This window comes from Temnothorax longispinosus, chromosome 6 (assembly GCF_030848805.1).
Source record: "Temnothorax longispinosus isolate EJ_2023e chromosome 6, Tlon_JGU_v1, whole genome shotgun sequence".
NCBI classification, from domain to species: Eukaryota; Metazoa; Arthropoda; class Insecta; order Hymenoptera; family Formicidae; genus Temnothorax; species Temnothorax longispinosus.
Window position 1 is genome coordinate 9,765,558 of NC_092363.1, and position 19,729 is coordinate 9,785,286.

General features: G+C 33.2%; 1 protein-coding gene and 1 pseudogene across 1 annotated transcript in view; both read left to right on the top strand.

Annotated features, from left to right (window-relative positions):
- The first annotated feature begins 10,446 nt into the window (after positions 1–10,446).
- LOC139814518 (uncharacterized) overlaps positions 10,447–19,729 on the top strand; it is a 52,508-nt gene continuing 43,225 nt past the window's right edge. The window contains exon 1 of the mRNA XM_071780827.1: positions 10,447–10,987. The gene's annotated coding sequence lies outside the window, so the exon portion shown is untranslated. The remainder of the gene's footprint in view (positions 10,988–19,729) is intronic.
- Positions 10,912–19,366, top strand: LOC139814900 (uncharacterized; annotated as a pseudogene).

Sequence of the window (19,729 nt, forward strand, 5' to 3'; positions counted from 1 at the left end):
TGGCATTTGGCACATCTAGTGTGATGGATAAGATGGAATATAATCAGCTGGAGAACTCCTGGGATAGTGATCACTACCCGATAGTCTTCAATATGGACGGAGATACCCTTCCGTATAGAAAGGTTTCGAATAGAATCTCAACAAAAAAAACTGACTGGTCCCAGTTCCATGGACTCGTTGACAGTGCGGTTAAGACAAACCTCTTACCGCATATTGACTCCTTTTCCGGGGACTCTAGCGCTTATTATAGGAAATTTATTGATATACTTAGATCATCGGTGAACCTTGCATCTGGCAGAACAAAGGAATTTAATCCTCCCGATATCAGTGTGGCCAAAAAACGTAAAATACAACACAGATAGTGGGATGCGGAGTGTGATGAGACTATACGGGATAGGAAAAAGGCGTTTAGTACTTTCAAGCGATGTAAGTCTATTAATTCTTGGGTCAGCTACAAGCGTGCATGTGCAGTAGCTAGAAAAATATTTGCCTAAAAAAAAAAAAATGTTTTGAAGATTTCTGCGCTGGTATTAACCGTTTCACCAGTTTAAGCTACGTCTGGAATACTATCAGGATTCTCAAAAATGCTAAAAACAGGATCCGATGGAACTGCTGGCATACGAAAAACAGGGAAGAGGAAATTAAGAAGTCTATTGATAAACTTGCTCCCCCGTATGTGGGGGCGGACCCATCACCTCCGATTGATCTGCGCCAAGACGATTTTCCACAGAGCTCGCCGTTTCAGAGACCTGAATTGGACAGGGCCATTGCAATGATTAAGAAGAACTCTGCTCCGGGCCTCGACGGCATCGAGTATAAAATAATTAAAGAACTTCCCGAATCGGCACTATCCTGTTTACTGGAATTGTTTAACTGCATATGGTACTCAGATTCTTTCCCAGAGGAGTGGCTCCATTATCAGGTGGTATTCATCGACAAACCTGGCAAAGAAAAGGTCCGCCCGATTTCTCTGTCTTCCTGCGTGGGTAAGACATGTGAGCGCATGATCAACGAGCGTCTAACATGGTGGGCTGAGAGCGAAAATAAGTACAGTCAATCTCAAAATGGCTTCCGCAGGGGAAAGTCTTGTGCAGATAACCTTGTTAAAATAGTATCAGACATCCGTTCTTCGTTGTGTTTGGGTGAGTACACGCTTGCTGCGTTCCTCGACGTTTCATCTGCCTATGATAACGTCGACTTCCGCATTATGATTGAGACATTAATCGCGTCTGATTGTCCTACGGGTATTGTCAGATTTATATGTAAGTGGCTATACCGGAGACTAGTTCGCTTTATTGTTAATTCACAGGAATTCATGGAACGACTAGTATATGTGGGACTCCCGCAGGGCGCGGTTCTTAGTCCGGTTCTGTACTCTCTCTACACTAGGAAAATATGCTCTGACCTGCCGGAAGGCGTGGACTCGTGTGAGTTTGCCGATGATATCGGCCTATATGTGCGCGGTCCTAATAGACAACGTAATCGGGAGCTATTGCAGCGAGCAGTTAACTTGGTTGCCGAGAGATTACGTTCCATCGGTCTTGACCTGGAACCTCAGAAGACAGTTCTAGTCGAGTTTAATAAATATGGATTACACGACAAAACTCAGAGCATTATTATTCAGGGCTGTGAGGTGTTCAACAGCGAGGAGTCAAAATTCTTGGGCATATGGATTGACAACGGACTTAGATTCTCCCACCAGATCCGGGAAGTGAGGGGTAAAGTCGATAGAGCCAATGCGGTTGTTCAGTATTTGTGCAGAATTTCGAAAGGTATGGAGGTTAATACGGCATTGATGTTATACAAGTAAAGAGTCTTGTCCGCTCGATTACGGACTATGGAAGCTTCGTCTATCACCCGAGGGATGCCAATTCTAAACTGAAACTCGAAAGGACTCAATATAAGGGCATCAGGACGGCTCTTGGATATCGCAACAGTACCCCGAATAACGTCATCATCGCTGAGGCTAAGGTTAGATTGCTTGAGGACCGAACGGAAATGCTGGCCAGGAACTTTATATATAAAGCCATTGCTCATAATATGGATGAATTGTGCGAAAGAATGCAGAAGACCTACGATAGCGAGATTCGAATACGATTTCGACAGCTGACATACGCGATATCCTTAATGTCTAGGATCTGGAAGAAGTGCGCTTCCTCCAAGCCTCTTATTGGTCCCCCGAGGAAACACGAAGTCTTTCATGGTGAGTTTGGGGCGCATACGTTTGTTCCAACGATTGATTACTCTTTTGGTCTGATCAAAAAATCAGATAATAATTATACTGACGAACTGATGATCAGGGATATCACTACGAAATATCAATTAAACAGTGAGGCGGAGATTATTTTTACGGACGGTTCATATAACCCAGACTGGCCCTCTACTGGGGCAAGTATTGCTATAGAAGGACAAGAGACTGCGTATGAGATCAGTCTTCCTAAAGTATGCTCGTCATACACTGCTGAGATTTTCGCTATTAATGCCTCGTTAAAACTTATGAGAGCCACACGGGAAACAAGAAACAACCACATAATTATCATGTCAGACTGTAGATCGGCCCTCTTGGCAATCCGTAACAACCTCTTAACAGTACATAAGAGCAAATACGCGGTTGAGACTAGGCTACTCATTTACTCACTGAAGAGGGAGCTGGATATGAAAATCGTTTTGATATGGATTCCCTCCCATATTGGAATTGCCGGGAATGAACTGGCGGATGGACTAGCTAGGGAGGCGGCACTGGAGCCTCCGGACACAAATATTGAGGTCCCAATCGGGGACCTTATGGCGGTGGCTAGAGAGGAAACTTGGCTTGCTACGCAGGCCTCTATTAAACGGGACTCTACGTACAAGGGAATATTTTATTTCACTAAGTTCTACGACGAGAAGGCTCGTAAGCCATGGTTCAGCAAAATCAATGCAGAAAGATATTTCGTGACCCTCATCAATAGGATCAGAGCGAATCATTATAATTTGGGCTCATCGTTGTTTAGGAAGAATTATGTTGACACCCAGCGATGTGATTGTGGATATGAATGCGAGGACTTGAGGCACGTCCTGCTACAGTGCCAAGAATATGATGATCTTAGGATCAAACTGGATGAAGATCTTAGAGCCGCGGGTTATCTCGCGGAAATAGACGTGTATAGGCTGATAAAAAATAAAAATTGGAATCTGCTTTATTTGATTTTTAAGTTCCTTAAGGGAACAGGCAAGATAATTTAGTATGCTTACAGCATTTGTTCCAGTATTCCTTACGGGAACGGTTTACACTGTTTGTGCTAGGTTGTCCATGGACAAAAAGCACCTATATTCCCTCACCCGAGGGAAAATCCAAACCCCCACCCCCTTCTTAAATCCGGAAAAAGTCACTTATGCTATTATTTATTGTTCCGTAAAAGCCTTGTTAGTGCATAGTAAAATCAGTATGAGTGAAAAAGGTGGATATCGTTGTTGCTTCAAAGGCTGCCAAAGTGCAAGTAGTGAGAGACGAGTGATAAAATAAACTTTGTTTCGATTCCCAAAAGATACAGAAAGGTCAGTTTATTATGTGACTTATGTTAAAATTATCTTTTCATTTAAAGTTGAGCTTAATTTTATTTTTAAATAATATTCTATAATCAGTTGTTAAACAATTAATGAAAGTATGATTTGCCTACGTTTCTATTTAATACAATATCAAGTATGATGAATTTAATTGTTATTTGTACATAAAAAAAAATTTGGAAAACATAAAAACTTAAGAAAGGCTATTCCTTGAAAGTCAAAATTGTGGGTATCAGCTTGTGGTCGAGAGGAATTGATTTCAAAGACAGCCATACAACTTTATAATAGTTATAGAGTATGCAAACTCCATTTTACAAATAATATGTTCTTAAATTATGAGAAAACGAGATTGCAGCCACATGCCATTCCAAGTTGTATTGTGAGAAATAATGGTAAGTTATTTTCAAATACTACAATAACATTAGAATAACATTATACATGATATAATATCATTTCACAGATGAAGAAGCAAGTTCAAGTAGCTCAAATATAGAAACACACCGCATAAACACCTTAAATATTGAAAATACACAAGAAGAAAATACTGTATTGGATAGGAATATATTGAATGAAAAGGACCAGGATGTAATGCGTATAGACAGAACAATAGCAAAAGTATCAGATGTATCAGAATCAGAAACACAAACGCCTTTGTCACTATCTTCTACAACTCCACGAAAAGTACATCTTTATCAACAGATAAGAGGATATAAAAGAAAGATAACCAATTTGGAATTAGAATTACAGCAAACGAAAAAAGCAAAAAAAGAAGATATTAATACATTAAATATGTTACTAGACAAATATTTTCCAAAACAAACATCCGAATTTTTAAAAATGCAAGGACGTCTCTTTCAAAAGAAGGCAAAAGGTAGAAGATACGATAGTACTTCATTCAAACAACATTGTTTATCTATATATTTTTCAAGTCCTAAAGTATATAGAGATTTAGCAAATAAATTATTTTGTTTACCTAGCTGTGCAACTCTAAAAAGATTTACACAAAACTGTTATATATGTCCAGGATTACAAGAGAACGTATTTCAAATCCTAAAAATGAAGACTGACGGTTTGTCAGAAATTAATAAATACTGCATACTTTGTATAGACGAAACGTCTTTAAAAGCACACTTATTTTACAATATAACAACAGACAAAGTTATAGGATTTGAAGACATAGGATGTTCACAGAATTGTTCACGGTTGCCTGCATGTAATGTAGCAGTAATTATGGTTAAGGGCATCTGTCAATCATGGAAACAACTATTAAGTTTTATTTCTTTTTGAACTCCACAATGAAGGCTTCTGATTTACTGAAAATTAGACCAAAAGCTAAGAAAGCTAAGAAGCATTGGTTTGAAAGTTGTTGGTCTTCAGATATGGGCTCTAATTTTTATCAATTAACCCGATTACTAGATATTGCTGATAAAAAACCATATTTTACAGTAGACGATCAGAAATAATAGATAAAAAGGCACAATTTAGAGCGGCTCCTAGATTGACAGATAGCCATATTAACCCAAATAATTTCGACAAAATAAAAGTTAAATATGCAGCACAGATATTTAGCCACTCACTTTTGGCTGGTATAAACACATATGTAAATTTAGGTTCCTTATATGTGGCGGCTATTTTCACAGCAGATTTTATAGGAATATTTAACAAATTATTCGATATTTTAAATTCTTCGAAAATTTATAGCAGCAATTCTAACAAACAAGCATACACAAATACAAACAAGCAAGTCACTTTTCTCAATGAAACAATACAGTTTTTGCAAGGCGTAAAAGTAATTAGAAAAGATGGAAAGAATATAACAAATTCCATTAAATCAATTAGATGTTGGATGGTTACAATTAATTCCGTATTACAGTTATGGAATTACTTGCAACAATCATCAGCTCCTATTCAGTATTTATTAACTAGACGACTAAATCAAGACAGTTTGGAAAACTTTTTTGGAGCCGTACGTAAACAAAGTGGAAATGCATTTAATTCTACACCAATACAATTTTATCATGGCTTTAAAAAACTATTTTCTATTGATTACATTAAAGCAGATAGCGGAAATTGCGCAGCTAATGAAAAATCAATATTAATTCAATGTCAGAATGTTAGAGAAACACAAAATGTGATATTCCAAACACCTTCACAAGCTACAACATTTATTAATTCAGATATAGATAATTATGATTATCGTAATTTGCCAGTAACTGAAGAAAATGTTCTTATTTACATTTGTGGATATTTATTGCGTCGCCTTTTTGCTAAACATTCTTGTGATACATGTGCATTTACTAGCCGAAAGAGATTGTAATTTAGATGAAGCGCGTTTATACACTTATTTTAAAACGTATAATAATACAGACGATGATAAGTTTGGCAGTTTATATGTACCAAGTGCAGTATTTGTTAATTATATCACAGAATTGCATATGAAATTTTTCGAAAATATTAATATTATTACTCAAACAAATGTGCTGCAAAAGTTTATGCAAATATCCATTATTCAGTTCTCTCATCCTTGTCCTAATTTTCCAAATATTTATTTGCTAAAACTATTTATTAAAATGAGAATATATTACATATTAAAATTTACTAATAGAGACTTGAAAACGAATAAAAAGAGTAAAAGAAAACCTATTATTTTATGTCATAAGTAATAATTTAAACTTTTATTTGTGCTATGCAATATTTTGCTATTTGTTCAGAGATACGCACACAAACAAAAACATTTTTATTTTTTAATTTTATTTTATAAGTTGTGTGATACTTTATATATTTTTTATGTATTGTTTATGTTCTTCATATATTCTTTATGTTCTCTCTCATCGGGTGATGTATTTTATGTCATAAGTAATAATTTAAACTTTTATTTGTGCTATGCAATAATTTGCTATTTGTTCAGAGATACGCACACAAACAAAAACATTTTTATTTTTTAATTTTATTTTATAAGTTATGTGATACTTTATATATTCTTTGTATATTGTTTATATGTTCTTTATATATTTTCTATATGTTCTTGTCGGGTACATATTTTATATATATTCTTTATATGTTCCATAATAAATACCTATATATCTTCAAATAAACTTATTAATAACAAAACAATAAAAACTTATACAAGAAAGTAATCCCTAGTGTAACCTCTGGTGAAAGTAACCTCTGCTGAAACTCCTGGTGAACATTTTCTCACGATTTATAAAAACAATTCGCAGAATTTCTAAATTCTTTATAAACTTTTTAAAATATAATTATTTGTTATTAGACTTTTTTCATCCAGGACATGTATGGTTTGTTAAAAATATCCGCTGTTTGTTTCGCATTTAATCTTGTATAATTTATTATTTATTTGTTATGCTAATTAATCAATATTCCTAAATATTTTTTCAGATTTGCACAACGTGCAACAATGGGTGCGTTCAGCCGATACTCCGCTAGCCTAGCAATCGTGAGCAGTCGCTCGTTTTCGCTCGTTTCCTCTCCTTTGACCCAATGGATTAAAAGGAAAGGAAACGAGCGACTGCTCACGATTGCTAGGCTAGCGGAGTATCGGCTGAACGCAGCCAATAAACTCAGATTAAAGAAGAAAGAAGAATTGGACATGGTATTTAATTTATAACTGATTGAGGATGGATGCACATTACGATTTATTAGAACATTAATATAATTAGATAATTATTGGATATAATAATTGTATACTTGGACAGTGATTTCAATAAAATTGTATTTTAATTAAAAGTAAATATTTAATACAACCTTTTCATAGTATTTCTGTATATATAGTACTGTTATTTATAGATATATATCTCTTTTTGATTGTATCGATTGCCTTTCAAATTAAAGCCCGCGCACGACTAGCAATATGGCGATCTGTTAGTCATCAGATCAAAGGTGCCGACACCGAGTGAGCTTACTGTTCTTTCTTATACTGTGACATTGTGTTCTCCATATGATGGTCAAATAATTTTTGTTGGTTCGTTCTTTTAGGAAAGGATGAGTATCCTACTCATGCAGTCATGCAGATAGAATACGACTACGCACGCAACCGTAACAGAGAGAACGTAAGCGTCAGAGAACGTGTCATTATTTAATTTATCTATCATGCGTCGTTGAAGATAACTCGAAGTTGAAACATATTATTTATAACTTGTACTAAATTGTGAATTAAATGTTACATAACATTAACTTTCTCCTTATGGAAGATTTAAACGCCCATCACCCCTACTGCGGACTAAGAGCCACCGCACAAGACTCTCGTATGGTCACGTAGCGTAACATAACGTGAGCCAACGCACAAAAAACGTATTAACTGGTTACGGCCGTTACGGCGTTATACGTTTCTTGTGCGTTGATCTACGTTACGTTACCATACGAGAGCTTGTGCGGAGGCTCTAACCGATACGTTTCTTGTGCGTTGACTCACGTTACGTTACGCTACGTGACCATACGAGAGTCTTGTGCGGTGGCTCTAACCCTGCGGGTACCTGTGTCGCTGATATCCTTGACCAATCCCCGTTCAAACTTATGAATTCCAATTCGCCTACCTACATTAATAGACCTGGCAATTTGTTCGTCTAATCTGGCTCCATTATGTGAATCTTTTACTATTCGTGATACAATGGGCAGCGATCATTGTCCCATTGCTGTTCACGTCAATCGGCAGGTTAAAGCGGGGAGCACACACTTCTGCATAACGCATAATGCGTAAGCATAAGAAAATTGATTGGTCCATACACATGTGCATAAGAAAATAGACCAATCAATTTTCTTATGTTTACGCATTATGCGTTATGCAGAAGTGTGTGCTCCCCGCTTAAGGGGATCCTAAAGACGTTTGTATTACCGACCGAATTCTATATCTGTCCTTGTATAGACAATGATGATAGACAAGGATAGACATGGTTATAGGTTATAATTTCTTCGAAGCTCTCATTTTTATTCCAGGCTTTCAATCTCAATTTCAAAGGTACGTTATTGTTTGTGCACGTCTTCTGAAGGGTGGGAACATTTCATTTCGTACATATTACTTATACAACTGTTTATATTAGAAAATAAGGTAACAGCATTTTTAATTTTTTTCAATTATTACTAATTATTTTACATTCCCACCCTTCATTAGTACCTATACTTTACTCCTGTAAAAGGATTTTGCGATCTATAAAGCCGTTTCAAAATTAGACCTTTGACTGTAATTGTCGGTAATTGAGTCACTTTAGCATCCCCTTAAGGGGATCCTATAGTGGCGGTAGTTACCGACATTTTTTCATTTTAAGAAATCTTTGAATTGGCTTTACAGAATTGCAAGTTTTTGGTCTAGAATTAAAGTACGCACAAAAATCTACATCGCGTTATACGATTTCATATCGGGAACGAAAAAAAATTAAAAATTTTACTAATTTGGGCACATACAACTGTCATCTGACGACAATAACAAAATTACTGCAGTTTATATATATATATATATATATATATATATATATATATATATATATATATATATATAATGACACCAAGGCGACGTAGGGACAACATGTAGGAACAATATTATCGTGTAAATAAAACTAAGATTCAACGTCTAGAAAAAAAGATTTTGTAAAATGAAGTTTCATTAAGCAAAAGCACATTCAGGTTGATAGGATAAGCAGTATTGCGTGTAGCGAGAGATGGCGCAGCAATCGAACAAAGACAGATGCCTCTCGTTAGACAAGGACAGATATAGATATATAACATAGAAAACAGGATTAGAAATGTTGACATTACCGACGTCGAGGAAGTTCGGCCTTCGCTATAGGATCCCCTTAAGGGGATGCTAAAGCCGTTCAAATTACCGACAATTACAGTCAAAGGTCTCATTTTGAAACGGCTTTACAGATCGCAAAATCCTTTTACAGGAGTAAAGTAGAGATACTAATGAAGGGTGGGATTGTCAAATAATTAGTAATAATTGAAAAAAATTTTTAAATGCTGTCACCTCATAACCTTATTTTCTAATATAAACAGTTGTATAAGTAATATGTACGAAATGAAACTTTCCCACCCTTCAGAAGACGTGCACAAACAATAACGTACCTTTGAAATTGAGATTGAAAGCCTGGAATAAAAATGAGAGCTTTGAAACGATCGTGTATATTTTTCACAAAAATATTCACGCTGAGCAGCAATCATGTCACAGCAGTAGTTCACGGATCTTGCGAGAGATGGCGCGATGGCGCACGCAGCTGTGGGCAGTTTCGGGGTTGGGCAGTTGGCTACATTGTCTGGTTCGTACACAGCAATCGAACCAGGACAGATATATGATACAGATATCTCGTTAGGCATTTTTACATTTTTTTCAGTTATTACTAATTATTTTACAATCCCACCCTTTATTAGTACCTAAACTTTACTCCTGTAAAAGGATTTTGCGATCTATGAAGCCGTTTCAAAGAACGAGCTTTGACAGATATGTGGTACAGATATCCCTGTTGCAAAAGACCGATAGAAACTTCTAGACAGCGATAGAAAGTCTATCAGATTCCATCTGGTTTATCAGTACAACAAAATTGAGACTTTGACAATTGATTTCGATTTAAGTGAATTCTGATAGAAATTTACTCTTTTAATATGAATCAAGCAGATTTTCCAGATAGGTCTGCAGCAATTGGCATTTACTAGTTGATATTTAATGTGGCATTGCAGACACAATATAAAATATTTATAAGATTCTATCAGGATTTTCAAATTTTGAGATTTTTAAGTATGACGTTGGATATATCGGTCATTTCTGATACGTTTATGATGATATACCTTTAGATGTTATTAAAAGCATTTGCTGATACGAATTTTGACTTTAACATGTCATTTTGTAACAAATTGTTCTTATTAGATTTTATATGCATTCTCTAAGTATACTATTCATTGTATTCAATAGGATGATCTAATGATTTCTTTTTATTGGAATCTATGAGATAATTCCGATTGAGTGAAAAGATATCTTGTCTTGTGTTTATTCGTTTTTCTCATAATTATCTACTTGATAAGATGCTAAAGAGCAATGTATTTCGAACGAATTCAGCGCTTGTGCTCATAATCTTAATCGATTGCTATTGGTTGCTATATGGCAGTATTCGTATTTGCAAAAGTACTTTCTATCTGCATGTATCGGTGAGTATCCGAACATACGCTAGTCTGTTTTTATGTGCTGTTGCTAAGCAATATTTTATTTATTAGACTGTCGGATTTTTCGCGTATGCCGTCCGGTGACAAAAAAAATATATATCCAGTTAAAGTTTAAAGCGCAGTTTCTCAGTTCAGGAAAAAGTAAAATAAGTGTGTGTGTGAGGTGCGCGTATTGTGTGTGACTCCACGGTGGGCTACCGCATGGCCGGCGAAGTTTGCGGCACTCTGGCGCCGACGGAATTGCGATTCGTCGTCGTCGCTGCGAAATTAGAAAAAGGTAAGCATCTTTTTACATCTCATTATTTGCTTTCTCTACTTTCTCTCTCTCGCGCGCGCACGATCTCGCGCTCTGTAGTTTTTCTTGCTCTCTCGCTTTCTTGCTCTATCGTCGTCTCACTCTCACGTGTACGCAAACATTATCCTCAATTGCGAACAGATATCGTCAGACTCCGATACGGACAGATAGAAACAGATAGGTTCGTACTTAAAGAATTTGAAAAAACTGGTGTCATCTTTTTATATTACGAGTCATTAAAATTAAGAAAATCTAATATAAGATTGCTTTCTTAACTTAGGTTTTCTCATAGAAAATGCTTTGCGTGTACGAAAACATTATCCGCAATTGCGAATAGATACCATCAGCATCCGATGCGGACAGATAGAAACAGATAGGTACCGATTGAGAGGTGAAAGAAAATATGTTATGTAAGATAGGATCCTATCTGTATAAAAATCGCATAGTAGAAATTTACTCAGGCGTGCCTGTTGTCATGTACGGCCCTGATCAGATATGAATGAGGCATGCCTGACTACGGCATGCCAGATCAGGTCCTGACTGGTGCCATATCAAGCATGCCTGGTTATATATAACCAGGCAAGCCTGATAAGGCAATAGTCAGGACCTTATTGAGTATCCCTTAATACACAAATTTTCAAAGGTCGCATATCAAAATTAATTAATAATTATAATTAATCTGATATTATTAATATAATATCTATAATAAAACATTGAAGGCCTTTTTTATTTGACTAATATTATTATTGTAGGAAGTACAATTCGTCTTCTTTCATCATATAATATTAATATAATATTATATCATATAGCCAATTCAAAATTTTATTACTCTTTTTAAATTAAATTTGTTTCTTAAGATGATTTTTGAAAAATTATATATTTGCGCTGGTTATGACATATATATGTAGACTATATATAACACTTACATTAAATTAAGAAGTAGTCTACCACGTAAGGCAGTTGGCTCACGATCCAGAGGTCCCGAGTTCGAATCCCACCAAGGTAGGTGTTTTTTTCAAATACAGAAAATATTTATAATCATAGACTGCATCTAAGAAACAAATTTAGTTAAAAAATAGTAATAAAATTTCAAAATAAACAAATTTTTTTATGTCGGGTGAAGGGTTTTCATTCATTCGCCTGACATGGTCCTTATTAGGTAAATGAAATCCGGTCCTGAACATGCAATGCGTTACACATCTTGTCAGGACCATGCCAGGTGACTTTACCAGGGCCAGATTATGTATTATGGCACACCTGATCTGGACCTGTTCAGACAGTAACTGAAATTTCTACTCGGGTAGATACAGATAGGATCTTATCTTATATACCATATTTTCTTTTACTTCTCAATCGGTACCTATCTGTTTCTATCTGTCCGCATCGGATGCTGATGGTATCTATTCGCAATTGCGGATAATGTTTTCGTACACGCAAAGCATTTTCTATGAGAAAACCTAATTAAGTTAAGAAAGCAATCTTATATTAAATTTTCTTAATTTTAATGACTCGCAATATAAAAAGATGACATCAGTTTTTCAAATTCTTTAAGTACGAACAGAAAATGTATTACTTTCTCATAATGTTTGCGCGCTGAGATCACGCGTACGCGGCGTGATAATATGTCAAATTATAACATATATGCCCCCGCGGCGAGGTGCGTGTTGTGCGTGACTCCACGGTGTTTCGGCGCGGCCACGATCGTGCCGGCGCGGCGGGCTACCATGACCGGTGACGTTTGCGCCGACGGGACCGCGATTCGTCGTCATCGTCGTCGCTGCGAAACGGCGAGCCGCCCGCCGCGCGCGTCATACCCGGTCGACGGCGGGACTTAAGGGGTTAAGAGGAAGCCTGTCATACCGACGAAATGTAGCAATATGAGCGGGCATGCTAAAAAAAACAGGCAATAGACACAGAGTTTCCGTCACGTTGGAAATTCTGTGCCTATTGCCTGTTGCCAACCAATCATAGCATTCGAATTTTTTAGGTTGTAATTAACGATTTTTTGGTTATTTCCTGTTCCTATTGCACTGAAAAAAAATTTATTACAATTAACGAAATTTGACTTGATTCAAGTAAATGATTTCGTTCAATAGTACTAAAAAATTATTTATTTGAATCAAGATACAATTTTTCTTTGGAACAAATAAATATTTTCTAGAAAATGAAAAATCATGAATTGAAATGCAATGAATTGTTACTTACTTATAGTAAATATTTCGTTGATTCAAGACAATCAGATCTTGCCTCAAGATCTGCATTTCTTAAATCAAATAAATATTAACCAAATTATGTTTATATTTTCCATAAATTTTCAATAAATTTTCCATAAAATCTATATATTTTGATCATATACGTTTAAGACTTAAATTGAAAACGAACTTGATTTCGGTAAATGATAAACTTCTGAACTTTACATGAATATTATCATAAAAATTAAATTGTAGTTACGGACATTCTTGCTTCCGGCGACAGTATACTGATAATTTTAAAATGCTAACACTTTGATTTAAGCAAAAATGATCTTAGATTAAGTAAATATTTTTTAATTTTGAACGAATGGTTTTTGTGGTCATTAAATATTTGTTTACTGATCACAAAGAAATATATCTTTGATTTGAGCAAATATTTTCTTAGAAAAAGTAAATATTTGTTACCATGACCGGTGACGTTTGCGGCACTTTGGTGCCGACGGGACCGCGATTCGTCGTCATCGTCGTCGCTTAGGGATGTGCGATACTGTATCAAGATTGCGAATATCGATACTTTGTAGCTAAAATATCGGTATAAAATATCGATAATCAGCCAACGATATTTACATGTATCTATGGCACGCCGTTTTGCTATTTATTAATAAGATTTTTTAATCTAAAATAAAAATTCTGTAATTGATTTAAACTGAAGTAGATAGTTTTTCGGAACTATTTTTATTATGTCATAACATAATAAAAATGAATTAAAATTATGTATTCACGTAAAATTAATTCAAAATAAAAATTTTATGAATAAATAGCAAAACGGCGCACAGTGGGGCGAATCCATCAAAAACCGGATATATTGGACGAAAAAATGAAAAACGTATAATTCAAATTTTGACGAGATTTTATGTTAATATATATCCTAAACTATAAATAAATGTACTTATAATTGATTTTATCCTTTGTTATTTCCTCAAAATGATCTGATAAAGTATAACATTTTCGTGAATACTGAAATTCTAGTAATTCGATAGGTTACTTTCTAAAGTCTCCGCCGAAAGTATAACTGCGAATATAAGTTAAATGCCTATCAGAACTTATTTATTAGGGTTCAAAAAACATATTTATTTTAGTTTTATGTCATTTGAGTACTATTATATATTAATAAATATTCACGACATATTCGACTATTAAAATTTTCTTACTTCAATATTCAAACAGGAAGAAAGTTTGTGGATTAGAATGGATTAAGGTTTGCTCTGCGCCATTTGATAAGGCAAAGTGTCTAGTTTTTGGCCATATATGATCATTCATCCCCTTTCGTCCCTCTTTTTGAGATAATTGACCTCAAAGTTCACTCGACATGGTCGAACGTCGTCCATGAATAGCTCAATGGACGACGTTCAATCATGTCGAGTGAATATGGATGTCTATTTTCTCATAAAAGAAAGACGAAGGGGGATATATAATTTGTTTAATTATTGCTATTTTATAACGATTAATTTCATTTATATTTTATAACAATTAATTACATTAATTAATATAATAGCAATATGATAAATATTATTGGATAAATGTATTTGGAGTACTGCGCATTCTGTAAATTCATGGGCCAATAAGATTGCTCTACGTTAAATTATTTGTTCTCCTCGAGGGGGGAGAAGAAGGGGGAGGGGAGGGGGGAGGAGGGGAAGGGAGGGGGAGGAAATAAAAACAGCGGAGATAAGAACTTTTCGTCAGTCTTTCTCGATCAGTAGTTGATTAAAGACTTTTTAATTTTGAAAGTTTTGATTGTTTTTGTCGAAGTTTTCGTCGTTGCTTTATACAATTCACTTTGCGTCCTTTTCAGGATACAGTGAAAAATATATAGAATATATAAAATATATAGAAGATTATACTTTAACACGCTCGCAAAATGGAAAATTTCCGAACAAATCGTCAACTTTTTAATTGTATGCGTGCAAATAATCTTGATTTATCAAATTATGAGGCTTTAATAAGCCACATAATATCATGTATTGATACTGAATTACCCAAAATCGCGTTGGAACCATTGAAACGAAAATTCATAAATTTCACGAAGAATTTGAAGTCAAAATGGATAGCTAGCCGTTACGATTACAATTACATTACAATTACGGTTACATTGTTGGATTCGCTGTTTCGAATGCTTATTACATATTTTGTATAAAATTAATATCAAATGTTGGTCAGCGAGGAATGAGAGTCATAAACGAAAAGTCGAGCAAAGAAAAAGAGAGATACAGACTGCCTTCAGAACAAAAGCAGGTCTCTTGATAGACTTCGTGAAACAAGGAAAAGGTACATCCAATGATGGCAACACAGCCAAAAAATTTTTTGCTAATCCAGAATTATCAGCTGCCATTACAGGTTTAGATAAGAATTTAATAACTAGATTTGGAGTTTTGTTGCAAGTAATCGCTAGCGGTAATAGGATTAACGTGTTGGAATTCGAATCCTATGCTTTTAGAACTGCCAAATTATTTGTATCATTATACCCATGGTACTACATGCCAGTCTCAGTTCACAAATTATTGATTCATGGCAGTGATATTATAAAAAATGCTATCGTATCAATAGGACAATTATCTGAAGATGCTCTGGAAGCAAACCATAAATATTTTAGAAAATATAGAGAAAATCATTCGCGAAAAATGTCGCGAATACAAAATAATGAAGATATTTTTAATAATTTGATAATTGCTTCAGATCCAATAATATCTAATTTGTGAAAAATTATGGGACATAAAAAGAAAGAATTAACTGAAGATGCAAAATGTTTATTATATTTCAGCGATAATGATGTAGATGATGATTAAGTTTAAGAAATAGATGTGAGAAGCAAGAAAAACAGTTCCTTTTCTATTATAAAACTCACAACTAAAACATCAGGGTACGGAGCAGTAAGGAAATATGCGATAATAATTATTTATATTAATTTAATGAAGCACTAAAAAAGTATAAAATAAAAAAAATTTTTTTTTAATAGAACCGACTTCAAAAAAAACTAAAAAGTATTTAAAAAATAAAAAAAATTATTTATGCACTTTATGAAAAATTGTTAATTAAATAATTTTGATTTTATACACTAAATGTATAATAATCGTACATTATTTATGTCAAGTTTCAAGTCATTTCATTGAAAAATGTAGAAGTTATAAGCAAATGACCAAAAAATGAGGCGTTCGTCCCACTGTGCGGCGTGTCATACATAGAGAAAGGTACAGTTTATATGTCGAATTACTTTTATGTCAAGACATAATTTTAATTCATTTTTATTATGTCATGAGATAATATTAATGTATTTTTGTTATGTCGTAACATAATAATAATTGCAGAAATATAAATTATGTAAACTATCATAGTAATTCAGTAAATTAAAATTATGCTACAACATAATAAAAATTCACGAATTAAAATTATGTTATGGTTAATAGAATTTCAGCGAATAAAACTTATGCCATGACATAATGAAAATTGAAAATTAGAATTACGTGCTACTATTATTTCAATCCTAATTTTCATATAAAATTTTAAATTGAAAGAAATTTTTATTATGTCAAGACATAATATTTATTGAGAATTCCCATTATGTACATAATTTTTATTCCTGAATTTTAATTATGTACATAATTTTAATTCTTAAATTTTTATTATGTACATAATTTTAATTCTTGAATTTCCATTATGTACATAATTTTAATTCCTGAATTTTTATTATGTACATAATTTTAATTCTTGAATTTTTATTATGTACATAATTTTAATTCTTGATTTCATTATGTACATAAAAATTCAAGAATTAAAATTATGTACATAATGGAAATTCAAGAATTAAAATTATGTACATAATAGAAATTTAATAATTAAAATTATGTAGGTACATAAAAATTCAAAAATTAAAATTATGTGCATAAAAATTCGGGAATTAAAATTATGTACATAATTGAAATTCAAGAATTAAAATTATGTAGGTACATAAAAATTCTAGAATTAAAATTATGTTTATAATACAAATTCTAGAATTAAAATTATGTACATAATACAAAATCGGCAATTACCATTATGTGCTTAATTTTAATTCCCGAAAAAATTTTATGTCACAACATAAAATAAATTCAGAATTAATATTTTGTCTAGACATAATTTTAATTCTGCATTTTCAATTATGTAATAGCTTAATAATAATTCGATGAATTATAAATATGTCTAGACATAAAATAATTTCTTTTCTTTGAGTATCAATTTAATTTGGTAGAATTTTTATTAAATAGCAAAACGGCGTGCCATATGTATCGATACTAGATCCCGAATATCGAATAGTTATTTCGACGCATTTGATGCCTACGTCGCCAGCGTCGCCTACGTCGTTCGCCATACTGCCATTGCCATATTACAATTCGCACGTACGCGGACCGGTTTGGACGTATTTTGTGGTTTATAGATGAATATTTTTAATGGCGACTTTCAAGGAATTATTTGGCAACGCTGCAAGCTGTGCGCTCATGTCACACTTCAGTTCATCACGTACGGTTTATTATCAACTATTTATTATGTTTTAAAAAAGAAAAATAATCCAAAAATATATCTATCGCATAAAAAATATAAATAAAATATATAAATATAAACAAAAATACAAATATAAAAATATAAATATAAAGATAAAGATGAATATATAAATATAAAAATATAAATCAAAATTTTAATTAAAAAAAAATTAACAGTTAGGTAAAACATAGATACGCATAAATAATTTATTTTACATAACAGGTTATAGTTTATATTTCTTATCACTCATTATTATTATAAAATCTCTCTTTGATAAAAAGAAAATGTCACAATATTCTTTGATTAATGAAATTGACACTTACATTGATACTTTTGTTATCAACTTCACATTTTACAATCGGCGCCCTGAAAAGCGCAGCGTTGCCATATTGTTCTGACAGTAAAATTTACCAAAAAATGAAAAATTTCTAAATACACATAATATTTTCACTTTTTTCTTATAATTAAACATAATAATCAATTATAACTTGATTTTATATAAGTTTAATGCAATATACAAGAGTTTGCTGAGGCCCTGCTTAAGCGCCTACAAAATACGCTCCTCCGTAAAAGGAATACCTTAATTTATCGATTAATTGTTATATGTATATGTATATGGGATTTCGTAACCATTTTTTTCATCTTAAATGACAGTTGATACACCTTGTAAAACAAAGGATGAAATGATGTCGAAGGATGAAAGCGACAGTATTCCATTATTGGAGTTAGATGATATTAGTCCTATTAAATTGAACACAAATACCGACGAAAATAAACAACCAAGTCCATCGATGCTCTTTACAAAAATTACACCATCTCTAAAGAAGGGACTGATGATGAGACAATCTCGACTTGCATCTTATACAGTCGAGAATAATGAAAAGATGATGTCCTCAAGTATAGATAAACATAAGGCAGCTAATATATTGCATAGTGATGAAGATGAAGTGATAGAAGCCAGTCCTATGCAAAGAAGTGTTGCATCTAAAGTAAAAAATTGTTTAAAACTCAAGAGGAAAATTCCTGTAAAACGTTTGGATTTTTCATTATGTCAAATGGAAAATAAATTAAAAGATAAAGTTAACATAAGTTCTAAGAAAGGACATTTCAGAGCATCAGCTTAACATGCGATGTAAAGCTGACAGAGCAAAATTAAACGGCTGGGATTGCTGGGAATGCAGAGAAGTAAGAACAATATTAACAATATAGTTATGGGATATAAATAAATAAATATAAATAAATAAATAAATATAAATAAAAAATATAAATATATGTAAATAAAATAAATATAAATATAAATAAAATAAATATAAATATAAATAAGTAAATATATTTTTCTCATAAAAAAGTAATTATAATATTTCATTTTTAGTATTATAAAAGTTTGTCATTATCGAAAGAAGAAGAACAAAAACGAAAGAATTAATGCTCGCGACATCGATACAAATATGAGCGACCAAATACACCAGACGGTATAATATTTTATTTTATTATCACTTTTTATGTTACATAATATAAATAATAAATTTTTTAAGGCTTTTGGGATCCGGAGTTTCCTGAGACAGACAGCATTGACAGACTATTTGGCTTTTAAAGCTTCATTGCGACTCATGGTACAGAAACATTGACTAGATTGTTTTCACTGGGTACATTAAATATAGACATTTTTATTTTTATTCTACTTATCTAAGCGTATATTCACCATAGAGGCTATTTTTTTGCAATACACTTTAATTTTAATCTCACCTTTTAATTAGTTGCGTTTGATTCTAAATATCAAAGCAAACTACGTTTCTCTTCTATTTCTCTTCTAGACGGGGGATCGAAGGCTTCTGATATTACTAATAAACTCTTATATATGATCGCAAAGGATAACTTACGTACCATTCTCTACGGTGGAAAAAGAAGGCTTCCAAAAATTCATGCAAACCGTCTCACGATTGTACAAAATCCCTTG